At 34.8% G+C, this 25,032-nt stretch overlaps 1 protein-coding gene across 2 annotated transcripts in view; it reads right to left on the bottom strand.

Moving 5' to 3' along the window:
- LOC128217959 (ankycorbin-like) overlaps positions 1 to 17,094 on the bottom strand; it is a 33,110-nt gene extending 16,016 nt beyond the window's left edge. Inside the window, exon 1 of one of the 2 annotated variants that reach the window (XM_052925471.1) lies at positions 16,906 to 17,094. The gene's annotated coding sequence lies outside the window, so the exon portion shown is untranslated. Of the gene's footprint in view, positions 1 to 5,261; positions 5,494 to 16,905 lie in introns of those variants that run through there. The other variant, XM_052925552.1, reaches the window with a different exon arrangement.
- Positions 17,095 to 25,032: the final 7,938 nt, after the last annotated feature.

Raw genomic sequence — 25,032 nt, 5'->3', positions numbered from 1 at the left:
CACAGATTAAACGTTTTGACAGCTTGTTATTTCTTTGTCTTGGAACTAGCATTTTTTGCGAAAATGCATGGAAACCAGTGATGTAAGAATGCTGAGAAATAATCAGACCGCAGATGTTCATACTAATGTTCAAAAGTTGATGCTTTATGCATTTTTCTTAAAGCGTTAGTAACACTTTTAGGCATAAAAAAATAATTTTCGACCGAAATATGAATTCTGCGATCTGGCACCAATTTCTCGAAACTTCTTAAGTCCCTTACAACAGGATTAAGCTAAGCTCATTTCTTTTCTAATAATTTGTGTAATATTTATTTCTTTAAGAGTGTTTTATACTTTAAATAGGGATTATCTTTTTAATAATCACAATAAACAATTGTTCATTTATCAAAATTCAATTTAAGTATGTATTTTGGCTAACTGAAATAAACCAGTTATGCTTAAGAAGTTTCGAGAAATTGGGGCCTGATCTTTTATCAGCTGTCCTATGTTGTGTTTACAACAAGAAATAATAATAGTTTTACGGTTTATTACTAGTACTTGAGAACAGTCATTGAGAACTAAACTACTGTGATAGCATGCAGCATGTAGTAGTACAGAGGTGTGGCTTATCAGCAAGAGGTGTCGCTATTGGCTGAAGTTAAATACACAACATCCTATATCACTGGTTTCCAGACATTGACGCATAATTTGGCTCATTTCAAGACAAAAAATAAAAATGTTGTCAAAACGATTAATATCTGAGAGTGCAGCTTTAAATCGTTTAATCATTTCGATAAACCTTATGATACTACTTATTGTCATCACGACTTTCCCCATTATGGTTTTTCATACCGCAGTGTATGCATATTATTGACCCCATTAATTCAAGAGCAACGTTTTATTGTACGTTTAATACGTTAACGTAGCTATTTCCGCGTTCTTTCAATCATGAAGACATGGCCGTTGATAGTGAAGAATTAACGTTAATTGCTGTGTTTAAGTAGAATAACTTATTTGAGCACGAGTGAGGTGAATGGACAGCGTAAGCAGAAATGGACTAAGATTACAACTATCACGCTTTGTAAGATTTGTACACCCCTCTTTAGTAGTTAGTTCCATGTGATGTGCGGCAGAGGTTTTTTTTATCTATGAAATCGATGCAGCATTTTACATATATGGATGGAGTTGAATCCATCATCATTCAATACTTCAAAATCTTGAAATACATAGTTCAAAGGGTAGTATGGAGGTTATTGCAGAAAATAAGCATTGTACATAATTGGTTATATACCGCCCAAGAATTATTGGGTACCAAAAGTACACGCCCTTTGTGGAGCACCCACTACCTCTTCGATGATGTGGCTCTAACCCACGACCCATTTGATGGTGGGAATCGAACCCACCACCCTCTGTATGTCGTGGCTCGAACCCACAACATTTTCTGTGCCGTGGCTCGAACCAACGACCTATTGTGTGTCGTGGTTCGAACAGACGACCTCTTGTGTGTCATGGCTCGAACCCACGACCTCGTGTGTGTCATCGCGTGAACCCACCACCTCTTGTGTGTCGTGGCTCGAACCCACGACATGTTCTGTGCCGTGGCTCGATCCCACGACCTATTGTGTGTCGTGGTTCGAACAGACGACCTCGTGTGTGTCGTGGCTAGAACCCACGACCTCGTGTGTGTCATCGCGCGAACCCACCACCTCTTGTGTGTCGTGGCTCGAACCCACGACCTCGTGTGTGTCATCGCGCGAATCCACCACATCTTTGGTGAGGAACGTACACATATATATATACTACTAGACCACTGCCACCGTTTTTAGCAACAGCAACGGTACATGTAACTGTTTCATCACCCCTGATCAATACTGTCACCTATGGTTTTGGACTGACCGGAATGTCAAGTATAAATGTAATCAACATCGACTTAAGTTTAGGAAGTTATCACTAATCATTATCTTAGGATATCTTAGCGTATTAAAACTAAGCATATTAAAAACTAAATCTCGCATTGGCATTGGACAAACTGGATCTTTACATTAAGTGGTATGTCAAGTTCGTTACCATATATATCTAAGTCCATACCATATATTTGAAGGACCACTTACAAATATTTCATTTTTTGTTTGTTTGTTAAATTGAAACATTATAACATTTATCTGTTTGAACAGACATCAAATATATATCACATAGCAACTGTAAGATAGTCGTTTATACATAAAATAAATTCAAACAGAAAAGACCCCCACTTATTTCAATGTGTTAAAAAGGTTAAGTGGAAAAAAATGAATCCATTTTAGACACATTTTCAAATACTTATGAATAATCATTATAGATCAGTACTTTACTTAAGATGAGGATTTATAATCATGTCTTTACATTACACACACTATTAATTTGCCTAATGTTTTACCCTATTGAACATTAGATGGTTAAATGTAAGGTATTCTAAGTACTAAATATATATGACATTTCATTATCGGGCCTAAAAAATACATTTGGTTCGGGTTACCCGAACCTACGTACGAAATAGGCGCCGACCCTACCGTTTTGAAAGTCAGTTGGTAAAATAAAAAAAAAATAAAAAAAAATGTTTTTATTATTTTTTATGTGTGTTTTAAAATGTAGTTTAAACCTTTAACGCTGTATACAAAATATAACTTTATCACCATTCTCCAATGATGAAAAAACGTTCTTATATCAAGCCTAAAAAAATAAAATAAAATGAAATAAAAAAACCTATACTACCTAACTACCTGTTCTTGAAAAGGATGTAACCCTAACCCAAAATAATATTTTTGGTCTAGCCATCGTCAATAATGCTAAATTTCAATGTCTGGTTATAAATGTAATGGTTCAAGTTCTATAGTATGTACCTTTATAAAAATAAATGGTATGAAGCACGGCGGGCACATACTTATATTTCTTAATTTTTTAATGGTCTACATTTTATCGTGTAAAATACATACTAAATGGGCCAGCCAATTTATATATATCACTTCACCTGATTTAAATCAATATCAGCTGACTGCTGATTTACTGCAATTATTGCGTTGAAACATTAGAGAAATACTTCCTTTTATTATATACTTTCCGGTTGTTTATAGAGATTTATCACTGAAATAAAATTGATAATTCACTTTTTCAAACAGTTAAAATAACAAATTGATATTTTTCATTGTTTTGAAATTTGACCCCGCTCCTGGTTCCAATTTAAACGTCAACGCGCACAGAGCTGGGACAAAATTTCAACGATGTCCTTTCCGAAAGGACGTTACGTGCGCATATAAATTGGCTCGTTTATCTAAAACCTGTAAATAAATGACTTTAAATTTCAATTTTAGGTATATAATAAAAAGAATAATTGTTTGTTTCAGTGTAAGATAGCAATATATTTCATCTTATGAACACCAAAAGTGAATATTTCACTCGTGAAATATAAATGTTGGTGCTCATTCGGTGAAATACATTACGATCTTACACTGAAACAAACAATTATGTTCTCATTGGGCAAAATAACATGTTGATCACCAAATACAATTTGCATCTTTTGAAAGGGTTTTGATTGATGAAAAGTGACAAGTGATATAAATGCTCGAAAAGTATACTGTGGGAAAATTTATTGCAGTTTGTTGTTTTGTTCTGTATTTCACCTGAAATCGGACTTGAAATGACCTATATCACCCCTCCAACATAAATGACGCCACGCCATTGGTCCAGGACTGGTCACGCGGTGACCTTACATTTTTCCACATTGGGTCACTAAATTTATATCGTACCAAAATGGCGTCTATTTCCCGATTCTGATGAATATTCCGATGAATAAATGAAACATTTAAACATGTAAACCGGTTTGTCAATGTGATATATACGTTACGGGGCTGGTAGGTGACCCGATCAGGGGCGTAGCTTCCAATAGGCCGTTTAGGCCGCGGCCTACACAATTTTCAGGATTTAAAAAAAAATGCCAAATCTGCAATAAAAAGCTTAAAAAATATATCGGAAACCAGGTATTTCAAATCTATCGTTTTCTTTTTCACTAAAATACATATCCATACGACTGTACGTATATATCTTATCGAAAATTGCATACCAGTAGTCTGCGCTTTGACGCCGTTCATTACATAAAACATTTATTTAAGGTAAAACATATTGATATCGTTACTCTCATTAATGTTTTAACAACAAAGAAATATACAATAGAACGCACCAACGACCACCTAGCTAAAATGAAATCCCGGGGATGCATGCCCTCGTACTCCCCTCCCCCCCCCCCCCCCTCCCCCAGAAAGTGGCATACACATATATTTTCGTCAAGCTACGCCCCTGCCGATATACGGGCGCAGGAAACGATATTCGGTTTCACTCTCACCCGGTATGGTTTCCTTTGTCCCGTATATCCCATATCGGGTCACCTACTTAACCCGTAACTGATAACATTGTAATCTTGAATTGCCCTTAGTGGTCAACATTATACTTTGTCAAATAAAGAGGCAGTATTCCTCAGTCGTCTAATATATTTCTTTCAGTAAATCAGCAGTCAGCCGTTATTGATTTTATTTAATCAGGTGAAGCGATTTATATGAATAGACCACTAAAATACATAAAGATTGTTTGAATGTAATTTAATACACAAAATAAATGGTAATGCAACTGTTTCGCATCACACCATTCATTTTTGTAAGTACATTCTGACAATCTATAACCATTACAAAAAGGTTTTAATATTTTTTTGGTATATTTTTTACCTTTTCTCTTCTCTAACCATTAAATCCTTTCAAATAATCCTGAATTTATACACGGCCATCAGTCATACAAAATGCATAGTTGTGCATACCTAAAGATAATACTTTTTTATTCAAGAGCAATGTAAGATATGTCACAGGGCAAATTGTTGCCAATATGATACAAAACACCTCTTATTCGACCTATTTTCAAGTAAAAAATCGAGTTGTTTTTCAAAAATTGAAATGTTAGGTAAACCCAATACATTTAAACTGTCTAATTTAATGCAGATTACACCACAATTGTTATAAAAACAAAGATTAATTCTCATAATTATGACGGAAACAATTTAAGTTTCTAAAAACTCATTCGGGGCATCATATTCATAATTAATTATATTTTGTGACAGTTAATACTATTTTGGAATGCCATTACGTTTTTTGAACATCAAAGCATTTTTTATATCAACTATCGGGTTGGTATTACATTAAATATAGATTGTAATTTTGATAGTAGTGATAATCCATTTACTTTTATAATTTATAAATACTTACACAGCAAACGTCGTACGTTTTCATCTACTAAAATACTGTGTAACTAAAGCTTTTAAGTATTCCACATTTTAGTTCCAAAATGGCAGAGAATCACGTCGGAAGACTTCCCTATAACGTCTTAACGTCACCCGAACAATCGTTACGGCAACCACTGCTTGGGCGTTCACGCTTCGTTAACGTAACACAATACGGCAATCAACGGCAAATGAATGTCATACGTTCCCGTCAGCGAAAAACATGATTAATACATATTTAATATGAGGCTGGGCTGTTGGTAAACGGATGTTATGATAGTACTATACTTACGTTCAGGTCAAAGGAACGGCCTTTGTTTGCTTCTTGTTCGACTATATATAAGAGGTTTATAATTATCACTATTGTACACCAGAGCGATGATGATATGCGTACAATGTATCTATCATTATCAAACCTCGGAGTACTGAGAATGATGATTATGCGAGTGCATCATCTCTATTAAGACTAGTGAACGAATGACAGGCTTTGAGTCCTATGTTTATTGCCCCTGTGTCGAAGCAGGTTACCAAATGTATTGTTTATTTTATTTGGACTAATGAAAAACTGGGGCGTTTTAGGGCTGATACTTAAAACAAAAAAGCAAACCACAAATCAGGGCTCCCCGTAGTGATTTACATTGATCTTAGATCTGGTTGAGTGCATCAGAGAGCAGCAACAATTAGTACCAATAATGGATGGTGTGAGGGTGTGTGTGCGTGCGTGCGTTTGTGCGTGTTTGCGTTTGTGTGTGTTTGTAGTGGCGGGGCGGGGCGGGCTAGTAGGGGTGCAATTAAAAAGGCTTGAAGAAGGCCTTCAAGAGCTGGTCCTATATACTCCTTATTGGTGAGTAAAGCATTGATTTGAGTCTGAGATTGAAGCTTATCAGAAATGCAAATCAAATCAAGCTCCACTTTTTACACGCACGTCGTTCGTTCAAATTAAGAACTATCAACGATGCTGTAACATTGAGCATTCACAAGCTCTTAGTACTACACGAAGTCTGAAACTCAGTATCTGCCTTTAGTGAAAAAGGACCCTGAAACTATACAAGAAATCAAACGGCCATAGTTCAAGACAACAGGGAAGTACGAAAGCTCCATTTTTGAACATGCTAAAATAAAAGTGCCAAAAATATACCATCTGTACCATAAACGTTGATCTTTCTCCTCTAACGTGACATTGCTCTGACGGCGAAAGTAATGAATGACACTTTACTTGTTAATTGTTATATTTTTCCGCTTCCAGACGCAAAAAACTGTCAGCTTAACTTTGTAAATGTCACTTAGGGGTGAAGAGGGCTTAGCTACTTAACCATGCGAATGCGTGCAGAACGAAGTCAACGGCAACAATGATGAAAACGACAACGAGACGATGATGGTGATGATGATGATGATGATGGTGGTGGTGGTGATGATGATGATGATGATGATGATGATGATGATGATGATGATGATGATGATGATGATGATGATGATGATGATGTGGTGGTGGTGGTGGTGGTGGTGGTGGTGGTTGTGGTGGTGGTGATGGTGGTGATGATGATGATGATGATGATGATGATGATGATGATGATGATGATGATGATGATGATGATGATGATGATGATGATGGTGATGATGATGATGATGATGATGATGATGATGATGATGATGATGATGTTAATGATGATGATGATGGTGATGATGATGTTGATGATGGTGGTGGTGGTGATGATGATGATGATGGTGGTGGTGGTGGTGGTGGTGGTGGTGGTGGTGGTGGTGGTGGTGATGATGATGATGATGATGATGATGATGATGATGATGATGATGATGATGATAAGTTTGGAGTTAAACTTTTCATTTATTAATGCTCTTTCAATTTGAGCACTAGTTTTGTTATTAAATATACAGTAGCAGTGTATCACTTATTTGCATTTTATTAAGGGCCTTTCACAGTGCAAAAGTCGTTTGAAGGACAAACACATTACATGTTTAAAATCAATTTTTATTTAGTTTAATGTTCAATTTTTAGCAAGCATAATTTACATACAACCTTTGCAACATGTGCAGGTGTAATAAGGAGTTTGGTAAATTTTACGAAAGAAGATTTTATCGCAGTTTTAATAAAAAAGCATTTGCATTTTTTTTTCAAAAATGTCTTTATACAAAAAGAATATGTTTTTGTGTAACATATCATATGTCTTGCGGCTTTGTGGTGATTGTAGCTATTTTAAAAATATAATTGCATTGTGGTTATCAGGAAATTAATTTTATCCACTAGTTTTCACTATTTTATCGAATACCTTTCTTATCTGTTTGATATATCATCAAGGAACCCCAATATACCGCAAAATATGTCGCAAAGGATGTATGTTTTACTATAGAAAAAAATTGATCCTCAAAATAAACAAAACATGAACTTATCAATCATTTAAAAAAAATCAACACCTTACTTTTGTACTGTTGCAGACCCTTAAGTGTATAGAAGCTTTTGCGCTTTACTGCCCTTATTCTACATCAAGTTATTGAATATATATATATTCATATAAATATATACAGCTCATTAGCAATTTAATTGGTAAGGAAGAACGACCAATGTTGCTTTCCATAATAATCAAATTTGATCTGAAAATTATGTAAATTTATGACATGCTCTGTACACAGCGGTCCAAACGTCGTTCGAATTTCCGTAAGATGTTTAGTCAGTGTGTCCAACATTTTGATTACATACCATCATTCATATCAACAACAGGTTTTTTTTAGGTTTTTTGCAAGCACCAGGATGTCACACAAGCTTATGTCCAACATTGCATGACGGAAGTTTAATGTCAGAGGGAGAGTGCATAAAGTTCATATGAGTTTTATACGGCTACAAGCCTAAACCAATTTGACTAAAAAATGTTGTTGTTGTTTTATTTTTCAGAAAGGAAACGGGTCATTTGTAAGACTTCAGATTATGTATGCTGAATAAAATTTTAACAAAACAATCCATAATTGATACACGGATTACAGAAGTTAATTTTCAACTTAATACGAATTATACTGTAATATTATTTTAGTAAAGGAACCATAAATATGTGGCCCATTGTTACCAAATTGCGTCCCTTGATTAGAAAAAAGGACAATTACAAATAATAACTGTCAACACTTAATGGACTCGTGCACATTGCACAAACCACAACTCTTTGGCAGACTGTTCCCTAATTATCTCCCTTGAAAGTACGTTAAATATTTACTTTTCATAACAACAATGTTTGATGGAGATGAATGAAACATACAATAGATGACAATGTGACAGTGTATGTTGAACATGACTCATAATTCCAGGACCCATTTTTACCTATCACTTTCCTTGATATGATCATAGAATTTATTAACATTTGTGACAAAAATGAATGAATATTTTCAATAGAGACCTGTGCATAGTAAACACGTAACTATTATTTTATTCCTAAGTTATCTCCTTTGGCAATTTTGTGGTATGTTTTTGAACAGTGAGCTACGTGCGTTACAGTGTCACGAAAACAGATCAGTGTGTGCTTCGTGCGTTAAAGCGCCGCGCAAACAGCTCACCGTGAGCTATATACGTTACAGTTCCACGCAAACAGCTCATCGTGTGCTTCGTGCGTTACAGCAACCCGTAAACAGCTCACCGTGAGCTATATGCGTTACAGTGCTCCACAAACAGCTCACCGTGAGCTATATATGTTACAGTTCCATGCAAACAGCCTCATCGTGTGTTTGTGCGTTACAGCGCCCCGCAAACAGCTCACCGTGAGCTATATGCGTTACAGAGCCCAACAAACAGCTCACCGTGAGCTATTTGCGTTACAGTGCCCCACAAACAGCTCACCGTGAGCTATATGCGTTACAGTGCCCCACAAACAGCTCACCGTGAGCTATATGCGTTACAGCGCCCCGCAAACAGCTCACTGTGAGCTATATGCGTTACAGAGCCCAACAAACAGCTCACCGTGAGCTATATACGTTACACTGCCCCACAAACAGCTCACCGTGAGCTATATGCGTTACAGTGCCGCGAAAACAGCTCACCGTGTGCTTCGTGCGTTTAAGCGCCCCGCAAATATCTCACTGTGAGCTACGTGCGTTACAGTGCCCCGAAAACAGCTCAACGTGAGCTACGTGCGTTACAGTGCCCCGAAAACAGCTAACAGTGTGCTATAAGCGTAAAAGTGCCACGCAAACAGTTCACTGTCAGCTATATGCGTTACAGTGCCTCGTGCGTTTAAGCGCCCCGAAAACAGCTCAATGTGAGCTACGTGCGTTACAGTGCCCCGAAAACAGCTCAACGTGAGCTACGTGCGTTACAGTGCCCAGCAAACAGCTCACAATGTGCTATAAGCGTAAAAGTGCCACGCAAACAGTTCACTGTCAGCTATTTGTGATAATGTTTGTTAAAGTTAAATTGCTCACTGTGAGCTATATGCTTTAGAGCGTCCCTCAAACAGCTCACAGTGAGTTTTATGCGGTAAAAGCTAGATACGGTCTTACATGTATACAATAATTTTATTGAAATGCATTTTTTAGAATTATATTTTATACTCTGATTATATTAATGATATTGTATGACTATATGGTACGTACAATGCACCTTTAGCACTCGAAATCAACTTAATTTCCAAAGGTACGTTCTTTTCTCTTTTTATAAATGCAGCTTATGGGTTGTGAAGCATAGTCGTGGATATCCAAAGTTAACATAAACTATCTTATCGTCCATCAACGATTAATAGAAATGCAATTGTACCACTGAAAGTGAGAAATGAGTTGATCGTGGTTATTGTGGTGTAGTAGGTAAAAACAGCACGTAACTGTAACTAACACCTTAAAACATTTGAAAAGAAATTTCTTCAAAAGAATTTAAACGGCTGCTAACATTGTGATTGTTAAAATAAACTTCCTAACATTACTTTTGAAAAAGTTCATATAGATAATATGCACCAGTCAATTGTAACCACGCCCCCTCCCGCGGTCCGGGAATAGCGGGGACTTTGACTTTCGGTCCAGCCATCCCCGGGTAAAATCCCTGCCCTGCGGGGATGAACTGATGGTTAAATCCCCGCCAAATGCCCCCGCACCCAAGGGACCCTAGGTAAGGCCCATTCCTCGCTATATTTTGAGCGAAGACAAAACCACCGCATTCAGCTGGCACTGCGGGGCCACCTGAAAGGTAGAAACACGGCCCATTTTCCAGGGTATCCCCGGTATACCCCCGGACCTGGAGGGGGGAGGGGGCGTGGTTACAATTGACTGGTGCAATACAACCGATTGCTCACTAAAAGTAAAAGATCTGTTAAGTTGTGTAGTAGGTAAAAATAGCACATAACTGCAACTAACACCTTATAACAATTGACAAGGAATTTCTTCAAAAGAATTTAAACGGCTTCTCACATTGTGATTGTTAAAATTAATTTCTTAACATTACTTTTGAAAATAGTTCAGATAGATTAGATATAAACACCGATTGCTCACTAAAAGTCAAAGATGCGTTAAGTTGTAATAGTTTTAGCTTTTTTTCTTTTCTTTTTTTTGTTATTTGTCCTTTTTATTCAGTGATCAACAATTTGGTCCACAATTTTTTTTTAACTAAATAGAGATTGAATGTTAAATTTACTGTAATTTAAATTATAATTTGAACAATAATTTAATCATTAATTATCGAAAGAATGCACTTGCAGTATGTCATTTCATTAGAATGGGTATTTTTTAAGCCTCTACTTCATCATAAAGGTATCCTTGAGCTATTTCGTGTTGGCACATGAATATTAATGATGCGAATATTAATTATAATTTCTAAACGCCAAAAACGTCATGCTAGAGAACCACAAGAGGATGTCATCGCTCGTCCGACAGATAGAGAGATAGTTGTATAGTTATATTCCGTGTATGAATGACTTATAGTTGTATAGTTATATTCCGTGTAGGAATTACTTATAGTTGTATAGTTATATTCCGTGTATGAATGACTTATAGTTGTATAGTTATATTCCGTGTAGGAATTACTTATAGTTGTATAGTTATATTCCGTGTAGGAATTACTTATAGTTGTATAGTTATATTCCGTCCAGGAATTACTCATAGTTGTATGAAGAAATTATGTATTGTTGTAAAGACATATTCCGTGTAACTACAGCCAATGCTAAGCAAGCAAATCAGAAACTCTAATGAAATGCATCGAAATTTATACTTTTTTACAACTAAAGTATTTATAATTTTGTATTTTTCAATTTCTCCATGTTAAATAAATTCATTTGCCATGTAGATCTATTCATTTAGCAAAAGTTTACGGTTGATTTGTGAGCAACAAGCATTGCAAATAATAAATGAGTTTGTTAACCGTGATTTTAATTTGCATGATTATGATTTTTTACAGTCGAAACGTTCATATTTTGTCTTGTTAACAAGCGGATACATAAATACGCCCAGTTTAAGATACGCAATGGATAATCAATCATATCATTAACAAGACAACAAAAATCGCAAAAATGTAGACAACATACCAGCAAACGGCAGCCAATTATGCATCAACGCATTTAAAACGCGTGGGAAGGAGAATTTAAAGTCGCACATTATAGTTTGATGCAAAATGAAAATGAAAAAAAAAAACAAAAAAAAAAAAAACGTATAATAAAGGTACAGATTGAAAATTACTAGCCTTTATAAATGTTTTTTTCTTCTAATTCATAACTACTAGTATATGGCCAAAAAGTGCCAAATATCGCTTACATTTTTTTATTTTAATTTTATGTTGTTGTTTTTTTATCATTAAAACTGCACTCTCACTGATTGACAGTTTTGCCATTCTATTTTGTTTTGTCTCAGAATCAGCTGATTTTGGTGTCATTTCACTCATATAAGATCATTCACAATAGAACAGATCTCAGTTGGTTGGAAAACTGCCGATTTTTTTTTCTTCTTGAATCGTAAGTAACGCCTTTAGCCATAAAACATCAATTTTCGAACGTAACTAAGAAAAGTTGCGATCTGATCTTTTGTCAGCAGTCTTTTATCACTGGTTTGCAGACATTAACGCAATAATTGGCTCATTCTTAGACAAAAAAAATGCCAAAACAGTCAATCTGTGAGAGTACAGCTTTAAAGTCAAATGAGTTTAAAATGATGATGAATTAGAATGATATGTTATTTGGGTCAACCTATAGTGTGCGCCTTTAAAGTTGCACTCTCACAGATTTCTATTTTTAGAACCTTTTTTGTCTTGGAAAGGGCAAATTTTTGCGTAAATATCTGCAAACCAATAATATAAGACTGCTGACAAAAGATCAGATCGCAGATTTTCATATTTCCGTTCGAAAATTAATGTTTTATGGCTTAAACCCGTTACTTGCGGTTTAAAAAAAATGCATAAAACATCAATTTTTGAACTAAAATATAAAAATCTGCGATCTAATTCTTTGTCGGCAGTCTTGTATGACTGGTTTCCATGTATTTTCACAAAAAGTGGCTCGTTCCAAGACAAAAAATAAAAAAGTTGTCAAAACGTTCAATCTGCGAGAGTGCAGCTTTAACAGAACAATGTTAAACTCCCGTATGGCAAACAACGTCTTATACAACTTAACTTTCAAGTTTAATTAAAAAGGACAACTGAATTAAAACTTAATTTTTACAATCTTACATTTCATGAAACTGAATTAAAATTTAATTTTAACAAGCTTACATTATATTTAAACGGTTAACGGCTGAATTGGAAAAAAAAAACAAATTGAAAAGAAATGCTTCGCAAGTGATTTGAAACTGCATAAATTATACTGAAAAAGTACATAACTGAATTGAACAAGATCTGGTCGGACACTCGGTCACAAAATATTTACCATAGCTGACGGATACTTTAACTTTTATCGAATACATTGGTAGCATCACGTGATAATGTCAGTCAACCAATCACGCAACAACCTTTTGCTGATTCGCGTTACTTACGCAATTCAAAATTTAGACTTAAAAGACAATATATCTGAGCAAATATCAGCATTCTTTCAGCAAGGAGTTCAGCAGTCAGTATCTTAGTTTTAACACTCTTAATGATTTGCTACACTTTATTTCGCAATTATTTTATTTTGCGTAAAATTCGCATTTTACAAACCATGAAAAAGTCCCTTTAAACACCGGGGCAGAGTGTATGGATACAGGTCATGCGTTTATCCCTCCCCATCATGTTCAAAATGCCTTAACAGCCGAACCCCGTTGGCTCGAATTCGTTTGGCTCGAATTCCTCGTTGGCTCGAACTAGGTTTTATAGACCGATTTCTTTATTCTGAAGGTAAGTTTCACGTTTCGCTCGAATTTTTTGAGACTAGAGGTATTTTCGACGTTCTTTCAAAGCCGAATTGCATATTTCAAATTCATACAATCAACACATGTATCTTAACAACATAAGTGGGAGAAATGGGGTTAAAGGCTTGTGACATTACCAGGCACCCTCATATGGGGTGTTAAATTTACCTTGAAAAATGTGCTAATCATCCCGTTCAAAAACTATTTTCTATTAAATCGGCTGAGCGCATTAATACAACCCACTATAATAAACAGGTTCTTTGAAAATTCAAAAAAAGGCGTTCATTATAAAAATTTAGGACATATTTTAAACTCCTATTACCATTATGATATACAACTCAAGGTGAAACCGATTTGATGGATGAGCAGCATTATATCAGTATTAAGATAGACGAATCATTATTAAGAGTGTCTTTTTTCATAATTACTTCATAACACATGATCCAATGAAATCTAAAATATTTCTCTCATTTGAAAAGATATTGCTTTCTGTATAAAATGGTCGATTAAGCAAGTATTTAAAACTCGTAATCTGCATAGCCGAATAAAAGCCTTTAATTGTTATTTGTTGACCTAAATAAACCACAATTGTATTTAACAACGAGGTATGTGGTGGTATTCAATACTGGTCTTAATAAGATCTTATAACGATGTAGCTAATCGGATTGCTCGATATAATTAACGGACCTATACAGTGAATGGAGTCAGTGATGAATGCCTATAAGATTGTCTTAAGTTGTAAATTGAATATCACTCCAGATGTATTTATACAAATTGAATATCACTCCAGATGTATTTATACAAATTGAATATCACTCCAGATGTATTTATACGTATGTATACAATTTAAGCCAATGAAATGGCAGATATGCAATCATTAAGTACTAGGCTTAATCATTAAAAGTTTCAATTCTAGCGCGTGTTTAAAGGTCCGCCTACCGCCACTTATCCGATACACACTCCCTGCGTCAAGTTTTGCGTTGACAGTGTGTTAGCCAATGAGGTTTTATTCTAAGTATGTGATATTCATTATGCAACAAAAGTCAATCTTATAGGGACTCATCTTCGACATCATTAATTGGATCGGTCCGTTATTGATACCACGAAAACTGATGATTTTCGTCGTTTCTAGATTCATTTAAGACAAATGAAAACTTGCCCAATATTCTAAGCTACGCTCTCTCAGCCTATTCTTAATCATTAAGATTTTGCTTCATGTAATATAACTATTCCATTATACATTAGGAACTACAGTGACATACCCAGTAGTAAAAATGTACTTTCTAATAGCCCCTCAAAATGAATAACCCCTTAAAACTCTCACAGATTGCACGTTTTGACAACTTTTTTTTTATTTTTCATCTTGGAACGAGTCGATTTTTGCGAAAGTGCATGGAAACCAGTTAAATAAATCTGCTGTCAAAAAATTAGATTGCAGATCTTTATATTTATGTTCAAAAAATGATGTTTTATGCATTTTTCTTAACCCGATTGTAACGGTTTAAGCCATAAAACATTAATTTTCGAACGAAAATATGAAAATCTGCGATCTGAGTTTTTGTCAGCAATTTTATATCATTGGTTTACAGACATTTACGCAAAAATTTGCCCTTTCCTAGACAAAAAATAAAAAAGTTGTAAAAACGGTAAATCTGTGAGCGTGCAGCTTTAAAATGGCCTCAATTGTGATTTAATCAGCTTTTGTCACAATCGGTCACAATCGGTCTAAAATAAAGTAGAAACTAAACCCTGTTCAGAGGCGCAATCATGTCAGGGGAAGGGCAAAAAAGACACTGAATGAGCGATACAAAATGAACAAACAAAATACACGCATTAAAATAGCTTAGTCAATAAATTATTGGATTACCGTCGTCTATTTATAGTATTTTGAAAATTACTTTACTGTGTGTTCTTTTAAACTTAAATTGTAAGGATGTAAAACACAACTCATCATATATATCGATTTCGTAAGTTAACGGATTTTGTCATCTACTGACTTATTTTAGCAGATATTTTAAATAGCATTGCTAATAAATAGTTTACATCAGAAACAAGTTATGATAATTATGACGAAATAAAACTTCATCGGTATTCCAACCAAGTTTAAATATATAAAAACTGCGCTGTATGTCATAATACTAATCATTATTTGATATTCATCAAGGCAATTTAAATAAACAGGCCGATCCTTCTATCTAGTTATTCAAAACAAAGAATACATTGGAATTTAATGAGATCGATTAATTTTCAAAATCGTATACATAGTACACGTTCATAAATGTCACTTCTTTTCGAATATATCTGTTTCGGAAGGAAACATATACGTCTGAATGGCTAAGTGGTTATGTCGTCCGCCTATGGAAAGGGAGATCGAAGGTACGAGCCCCACTAGGGACTTGTTCTCATACGGCCGGTTGCTGACCCAGCAGCTAGTTACATATTCTCTTCCGCATTTTTCCAACTTGTTTTCGATGGAAAATGGCCGAGATGTTTCGAATGATTATGGGTACCGATTGTTATATATATACATGGTATTTAATGAACTTGCTTTGTTTTCACCTAAACTGTTCAAGAGAGAATAAGACACACCAAGAAAACCCCTTTCAGGGCTAGTATTCAAAATTGGTCTTAATTGCATCTAAGACCGATGTAGCTAATCGGATTACTTGTTATTAATAACTGACCAATAGAGTGAATGAAGTCAATGATATATGACTCTATTTACTTCAGTTGCACATTGAATACCACTCCTGGCTACATCTCAATTCCGTGCAATCTTTATCATTGATAGGCATTGCATTTTGTCATATATGTATTATTTGCATAAAAACAGGTCAAGGCAATGCACAGTTTAACATACACAGATTACACGTGCAAGGGGACTGGGCCACGAGTACTACCAACATCTACCAAAACATATTCGTATGATATTGTGAACGGCTATGTCGCAATCGTATGACCATTAATAATGATGTGTAAGTACATACTAACAACATTTAAATTTTAGTGGTCTACATACTATTGTGTAAACTACGCACTTACTGGTAAGCGACTGGTAATATCTACCAGTTCACTTGATTAAAATCAATAACGGTTGACTGCTAATTTACTGAAATAAAAGAACTGGCAAATTTGAAGTTCAGTATACTGCCTTCTTCTCGGACAAAAATATGGTTACCACTATTATAAATGAAAACCACGCTCGCCACTCTAAAAAGTCATGTATTACACTTTAATTCATTCGTGGATAAACGTATTGGTTCATTAAGACTTAACTATTATACTCTGTAAAGATTATTTACATGCCGACAAAATATCATGATTTGGAAATCAAACCTTACCTTAAGCCATAATGTCAAGTAGTCCAAATAAAAAAAATACACAGTTATTAATTATAAATAAATTTAAAACAAGTTCGATTGACAAAACCTGCTACCGTTAATATAATCATACGAATTCTACGTTGTCTTATCAGAATATCAAAATAACGCGTCAGAGCAAACAGAATAATTTATGAGTAGATTTTAACTTCCGCCTTACACCGCGATAAAAAGAACTGCAATTTATTTACCAATGAAATATAACCTCGCTAGCCACTTCCGTGTTTAAAAATAAGCGGTCTAATGACTTACGATGATAGTTTTCTACTTAATCTACTTGTAAGGCATAGCTTTCATAGAGGTAGTTATATGATATGAAAGTTATATCGAATGTTAACTTAATATCCTTCTTAAAATATGTTATGATACGTTTGCTTTTAAGAGACAATTAACCATGAGAAATTATCCATTATATTGGCTGTCTCGTGATTTAAAATTAAACAATTAAAATGATTTACGAAGGGAAATAAATACGTGTAATTTACCCTACGAAAAGAGATTTATTTATACACAATGTAACATGAATAATGATTTCTATACGGTGCCAAGAAAAATATGCACAGTCACCGCCTGAACACATAAGAAATTGTTTTTCATTAATAGATAGATAGATAGATAGATAGATAGATAGATAGATAGATAGATAGATAGATAGATAGATAGATAGATAGATAGATAGATAGATAGATAGATAGATAGATAGATAGATAGATAGATAGATAGATAGATAGATAGATAGATAGATAGATAGATAGATAGATAGATAGATGGATGGATGGATGGATGGATGGATGGATGGATGGATGATGGATGGATGGATGGATGGATAGATAGATTTATTCGTGCATATATATATATATGTCATAGTAACAAACCAAATATCTCATAAAGTTATCACAGACTGATTAACAAAGTATTAGTGATGATATCTATACTAAAGCACAACATCATTAGAATGCTTTGGATACATACGTGCGTTAACAAAGATTTAATTCAATGTGACAAATATATAACACAGGATAACCCATTAAAGTTATTCAACTTATTTCCAATGGGGTCCTTATGACAAATATAATTATTTGCCAAGATCTCAGTTGTAAGCTGTTTAAATTAGCTTTTTTTTTATACAAAAATAACATGCATGTACTATTGACCAGTAAAAGAATGATTAACTGTTTGTGATCGAACTTCTCTTACAGTTATAATGCAACCGACTGTTAAAACCATATGCCACTTAAGCATAATATGACAAAAATCTTAGAACTGATATGCAAGATTAAATGAATAACAATTAATAAAATAGGAAATCTTCCATTTCTGCACATTTCATACCAACAATGAGATGTGATTTCACTTCTTTATAAAAACATTAGGGAATCGGAATTTTCATTATATTGATTTTGACTTGTAATATACACAGATATCTTGCACGGGTATAGTCGAGTTGCAAGTGATAGGGTATCTTGTACGGGTATAGTTAATTTGCAGTAATAAAGTATCTTGTATGGGTAAAGTTAAATTGTAAGTGATGAGGTATCTTGTACGCGTTTAGTTAATTTGCAAGTGATGAGGTATCTTGTACGGTATGGTTAATTTGCAAGTGATAGGGTATCTTGTATGGGTATAGTTAATTTGCAAGTGATGAGGTATCTTGTACGGGTAAAGTTAATTTGCAAGTGATAGGGTATCTTGTACGGGTAAAGTTAATTTGCAAGTGATAGGGTATCTTGTACGGGTAAAGTTAATTTGCAAGTGATAGGGTATCTTGTACGGGTAAAGTTAATTTGCAAGTGATAGGGTATCTTGTACGGGTAAAGTTAATTTGCAAGTGATAGGGTATCTTGTACGGGTAAAGTTAATTTGCAAGTGATAGGGTATCTTGTACGGGTAAAGTTAATTTGCAAGTGATAGGGTATCTTGTACGGGTAAAGTTAATTTGCAAGTGATAGGGTATCTTGTACGGGTAAAGTTAATTTGCAAGTGATAGTGTATCTTGTACGGGTAAAGTTAATTTGCAAGTGATAGGGTATCTTGTACGGGTAAAGTTAATTTGCAAGTGATGAGGTATCTTTTACGGGTTTAGTTTATTTGCAAATGATGAGGTATCTTTTACGCGAATGGTTAATTTGCAAGTGATGAGGTATCTTGTACGGGTTTAGTTAATTTGCAAGTGATGAGGTATCTTTTACGGGTATGGTTAATTTGCAAGTGATGAGGTATCTTGTACGGGTTTAGTTAATTTGCAAGTGATGAGGTATCTTGTACGGGTATGGTTAATTTGCAAGTGATGAGGTATCTTGTACGGGTAAGGTTAATTTGCAAGTGATAAGGTATCTTGTACGGACATGGTTAATTTGCAAGTGATGAGGTATCTTTACGGGAATAGCTGATTTACAAATGATGACGTAACTTGTACGGGTATAGATAATTTACAAGTGATGAGGTATAGCTGACGGGTATAGTTATTTGCCAGTGATGATTTATCTTGTACGGGTATAGTTAATTTGCAAGTAGTGAAGTTTCTTGAACGGGAATGGTTGATTTGCAAGTGACAACGAAGTTTGTCACAATTATCATGTTTGATGCAATAATTAAATTAAATTGAGTATAGGGTCGGAACCTTTGTACTAATCTTAGACAACCATAGTTATACTCATTTGGTGCACGAAATACTTGCAATTTTGGTTCGCGCACGGGCAGGGTTGGATGGGGTAAGGGCAGCAGGTCTTAGTTGCGCTGGTAAGTTGCCCAACCTCTAACGTCAAATCCTATCCTCGCCCCTGTATTGTATTGCATTGTATCGATCACCATTCGGAACACCTCGGCCTGTTTCCATCAAAAACAACCTCAAATGTGTGCCGGTACATAAGTAGAAGTAGTTTGTAAAATCTTATATAATAGTATATGTCAATTGTAGTGTTACTAGCGTTTTTTCATATATCTAAGTTTAAAACGATTGCCAGTGAAGTGTATTGTAGCATAAGTAATTAAGATTCCTAAGAGTTATGTCATTAAATCTAATCGCTAAATTGAAATTACTACGCGATATACTTGCAGCATGTAAAATGTAAATATTTCTGACAATGTAAACCGTTCATTTTCATCCAAGGTTGTTTTCGATGGAAAATGGCCTAGATGTTTCGAATTATTGTTCGCAATACAGGAAGTAGGGCAAGTCCTTAAGCGACACATAAACTAGTTAACTCTGCTCTACTTATGTAGGATGGTTTTAACTTAATTATAAATGTGCCACGTATTTCATCTTCAAAATGACAACATAAAATTACATAAATCATATATATTTTAGGTAAACTGAAATACATAAGGCCTAAAGAAATACATTTGGTTCGGGTTACCCGACCCTACCTACGAATAGGTGCCGACCCTACTGTTTTTATAGTCATTTGGTAAAACAAATGAAAAACTAAACTACTTTTTTTTGGAATGTGATCTCATATTTAGTTTAAAACACTGAACTCCTTATACAGAATATTGCTTTAACACCATTCTCCGATGATGAAAATAACGTTCTTAAATAATGCCTACTACTACTACTACTACTACTACTACTACTACTACTGCTGCTGCTGCTGCTGCTGCTGCTGCTGCTACTGCTACTACTACTACTACTACTACTACTACTACTACTACAATAATAATAATAATAATAATAAGATAAAAAAAAAGCCTACCTACCCTAAATATTTTCGAAATGGATGTAACCCTAACCAAACTTTTTTTGGGCCGAAGCTATAAATTTCAATTATGTTGAGTGATATATTATTATATATTATGAGTGCTATATATTCATCTCAGTTGTAGCTTGTCTGCATGTGTGCATTTGACAGGTATTTGCTGCACTCAGGTTTTGATGTACAGCGGCATTTTAACTTCCTTGAAATAGTAAGAACATTAATGTTTAAAAATGGAGGGTCGGAGCGAGCGAAGAGATTTCACACAATACATTCTTACCGAGATTAAAACTATTTTTAGCAAGGGTATGGTTTGGTAATAGTAGATAACAAAGTTCAAATATTGGCTTAATTTGACCATGCGTTAATTTGAAGATAGCAAATATCAAAGGTCAAATATTGACCTATGTTGAACAGGTGTTAGTTTAAAAATAGTAAATGTCAAAGGTCATCTATTGGCTTAATTTCAACAGGTACCAGTTTGAAGACAGAAAATGTCAAAGGTCAAATAGTGGCTTAATTTGAACTGGTGTTAGTTTGAAGACAGTAAATGTCAATTGTCAAATAGTGGCTTAATTTGAGCAGGTGTTAGTTTGAAGACAGTAAATGTCAAAGGTCAAATAGTGGCTTAATTTGAACAGGTGTTATTTTGACGTTGGTAAATGTCAAAGGTAAAATATTAACTTAATTTGAACAATTGTTAGTTTGAAGATTGTAAATGTCAAAGGTCTAATATTGGCTTAATTTGAACAGGTGTTTGTTTGAAGATGGTAAATGTCAAGGACAAATAGTGGCTTAATTTGAACAGGCGTTTTAAATGTCAACGGTCAAACAGAAGCTTCATTTTAACGGGCGTTAGTTTGAAAATAGTAAATATCATAGGTCAACTATTGGCTAAATTTGAACAGGTGTTTGTTTGAAGATAATACATTTCGATGGTAAAATAGTGGTCTACGTTGAACTGGTGTTAGTTTGAAGGTAGTAAATGTCAAAGGTCAAATTGTGGCTTAATTTAAACAGGTGTCAGTTTGACGTTGGTAAATGTCAAAGGCCAAATATTGGCTTAATTTGAGCAGGTGTTAGTTTGACGTTGGTAAATGTCAAAGGTCAAATAGTGGCTTAATTTGAGCAGGTGTTAGTTTGACGTTGTTAAATGTCAAAGGCCAAATAGTGGCTTAATTTGAGCAGATGTTAGTTTGAAGACAGTAAATGTCAAAGATAAAATAATAGCTTAATTTGAACAGGTGTTAGTTTGACGTTGGAAAATGTCAAAAGTCAAATATTGGCTTAATTTGAACAGGTATTTGTTTGAAGATAATAAATGTTTTGATGGTCAAATATGGGTTTAAACTAAACTGGTGTTAGTTTGAAGATAGTAAATGTCAAAGGTCAAATTGTGGCTTAATTTAAACAAGTGTCAGTTTGAAGAGAGTAAATGACAAAGGTCAACTATTGACCTAAGTTGAACAGGTGTTATATTGAAGATAGTGAATGTCAAAGGTCGAATATTGGCTTAATTTGAACAGGTGTAAGTTTCGAGAATGTAAATGTCAAAGGTCAGATAGGATCATAGCCTAAACAGGGTTATACGTTAAACAAAATATATATACGTCACAGGTCAAAATGGGACATAATTTGAACAGGGGTATGGTTTGAACATACATTGTAATAAAAAGCAAAGGCTTATCAGAGGCAAATAATGACGAACGTTAGACAGCGGTGTTGTTTGACCAAGGCCAAATAGGGACACATCTGATACAGGTGTAATTTTGGGGTAAGATATTAAATATGTCAAACAGTAAAAAGGTGACACAGTGAATTCAAATAGCGGCATGGCGGGTTATGATATTTTCTCTGCTCTCTCCCCTCCCCACTCTCATTCCCTGTGTATGTGTGCATGTGCGTGTGCGTGTACGTGCATTGGACCATTTCGATCACGGGCGACAAGAATAAAGATAAACACATATGTTAGTCATGGACAGCCTATCAAAGATGTTGAATGTTGCCGGGCGCGAGCGCCCATAAATTTTCGAGTTAAGGTCGGCATGACTTTGACCCCATACGTAAAAGTGCTAATTTGCTAACTACATGTATGAACAATGTGTATACTAAGTTTGATGTCTCTACATCCATGCATATGTTATTGATCGGAAAAGAAAGTGCCCGTTACTTCCCTAGAAGAGGTCACAATGACCTTGACCCTAAAATAAATAGGGGTTATATACTCACCATGAAAAATGCGCATTCCAAATTGGAAGATTTCATACCACTTAAATCAAACGTTAGTAGTCGTAAACCAGAGATTGACCCAGACGACGAGAACGCGGAAGATAATGTTATACTTGGGCGATACAAAAAAGTGAAAGGCAACTTTTTGATCAGACGGGCTTGAATTTGAACTTCCTAAATTGTGTTTTGGGTGGTAAATCACAATCAGTAGTGGAACTGCACTCGAGGGAATGTCAAAAGGTTTCTTCAACGAAATAAGGAAAAAAATAACCAGAATGTTGTAGGGAAAATGACTCATTCGGAACATCTCGGCACTTTTCCTTCGAACACATTAAAACACTGCAATTAAATACCATTATTCACAAAATTACGAACTACTTCTACTGAAGTACCGGCGAACATCCGAGGTTGTTTTCGATGGAAAATGGCCGAGGTGTCCCGAATGGTCAATGTCTATGATGTCATCAAGTCACAAAAACAGGAATTGACACATGATTCATACCGTAGTATTCTGATGTTTACACTGTTAAAAGACCTTCCCTAGTATTTTATCAATCTTGATGTTTTAGTGTTTTTGTGTGTTTTTTTATCAAATCAGAATTAAACTTTGCACAAAAAACACACCTAATACCTTATTTGGCGTTATCAATCCGTGTTTAAAACAAAATATTGCTCATTGCAATAAAAACTACTCACCTTTTTTAAAATGTTTCCTTCTTAAAACCAACTTAAAACACATCAGACAAATACAACTGTACACGGGGTGTAGTTTAAGGTAATAAGTGTACAAATGAAATTTGTATTCCTGATGACCACATATTATGTTGGTAGCATTTGAAAGGGTTTTATGAGTACGAGGGTTGTAAGTAAACTTCGTGGTATAATGCTATTAAATCAACAACAATTTTTATAAAATGCATATCATTTTAAATATACATTCCAATCGAAAGTAAAACATCGAACGATGTATCCTCCGTCAAAACAAGTACGTGCACTGCATGGGAGAATATTTTGAAAAAAAATGTGACGTGACGTTATATGTTGGCGTTTTTTTTACGTCGAAGCGCTCCGTGGCTGTGATAGAGTATACTGTAAAGCCGTTGTAAAACTTTTTATGTTCTATGTATTTTGACACGTGTTCGTTTGTATTTTTTGACTGCATCATTTTATTTTCTCTATCTTAACATACTAATCATATTTGAATACTGTCCACGAACTTACGAACAGCCCTCGTAGAAAAGACAATTATACATAATCACCAGTACCCACACACGTATTGGAAACAAACTTGTTTGGCATTGGAAGATTGGAAAAAAAAATCACGTTTCGTTTTAGTTGAAAATTAAAATCAAATATTCAAACTGCAATAAAATTATTAATGATGGTTCTTAGGACACGCTTTAAACATACAGTCGAACCCCGTTAGCTCGAACTCGCTTGGCTCGATTTTCTCATTGGCTCGAACTGGATGTAAGGACCAATTTCTTTATAAAGGTAAACATTCTTGGCTCGAGTTTTCCGAGGCTAGATGTATTTTCACCGGTCCCTGGAAGTTCGAGCCAACGGAGTTCGACTGTATATGTAATAAGAAAGAACTACCCTTTCAAATGATACCAAACTTATATGGGGTTACCAATAGTTTGATGACATGAACAACTTATTTGTATATCGGACATCTTGAATATATTTAGGTCGTATTTATCATTTTAAGTTGTCCAGTCATAGTTTAAATAACAACATTGTCTGTATACTTGACATACTGTCTAGCAACTTAGTTAAGTGGTCACCATTATATTTTGTCCAACTAGAATGTAGTATTTCAAGTTTACAAATCCTTTTTTTCAGCAAATCAGCAGTCATTTGTTATTGATTTTAATCAGGTGAAGCAATCTACAAGCAGTGGTTGATTCAGTAAGTGCGTAGTTTACACACTAAAATGTAGACCACCAAAAAACCCTTGATATAGTTTGCATGTACTTACACAAAAAATGGATATGTGACTGTGTTGCATAAAACCATTTATTTCGTAAGTATACACTAACAATCTTTAACCATTACTTCATGATCACAGATCAAATTGTCTACTGACCGACCATCGATCTGGCCGACAATCCAACTCCCATTTGCAAAGTGCCATACAGGTATTATATTACAACAAAAATATAGG

The sequence above is a fragment of the Mya arenaria genome, chromosome 1, assembly GCF_026914265.1.
Source record: "Mya arenaria isolate MELC-2E11 chromosome 1, ASM2691426v1".
Taxonomy (NCBI): Eukaryota; Metazoa; Mollusca; class Bivalvia; order Myida; family Myidae; genus Mya; species Mya arenaria.
Note: the sequence above shows the minus strand (reverse complement) of the source record. Positions and strands in the feature narration are given on the sequence as shown.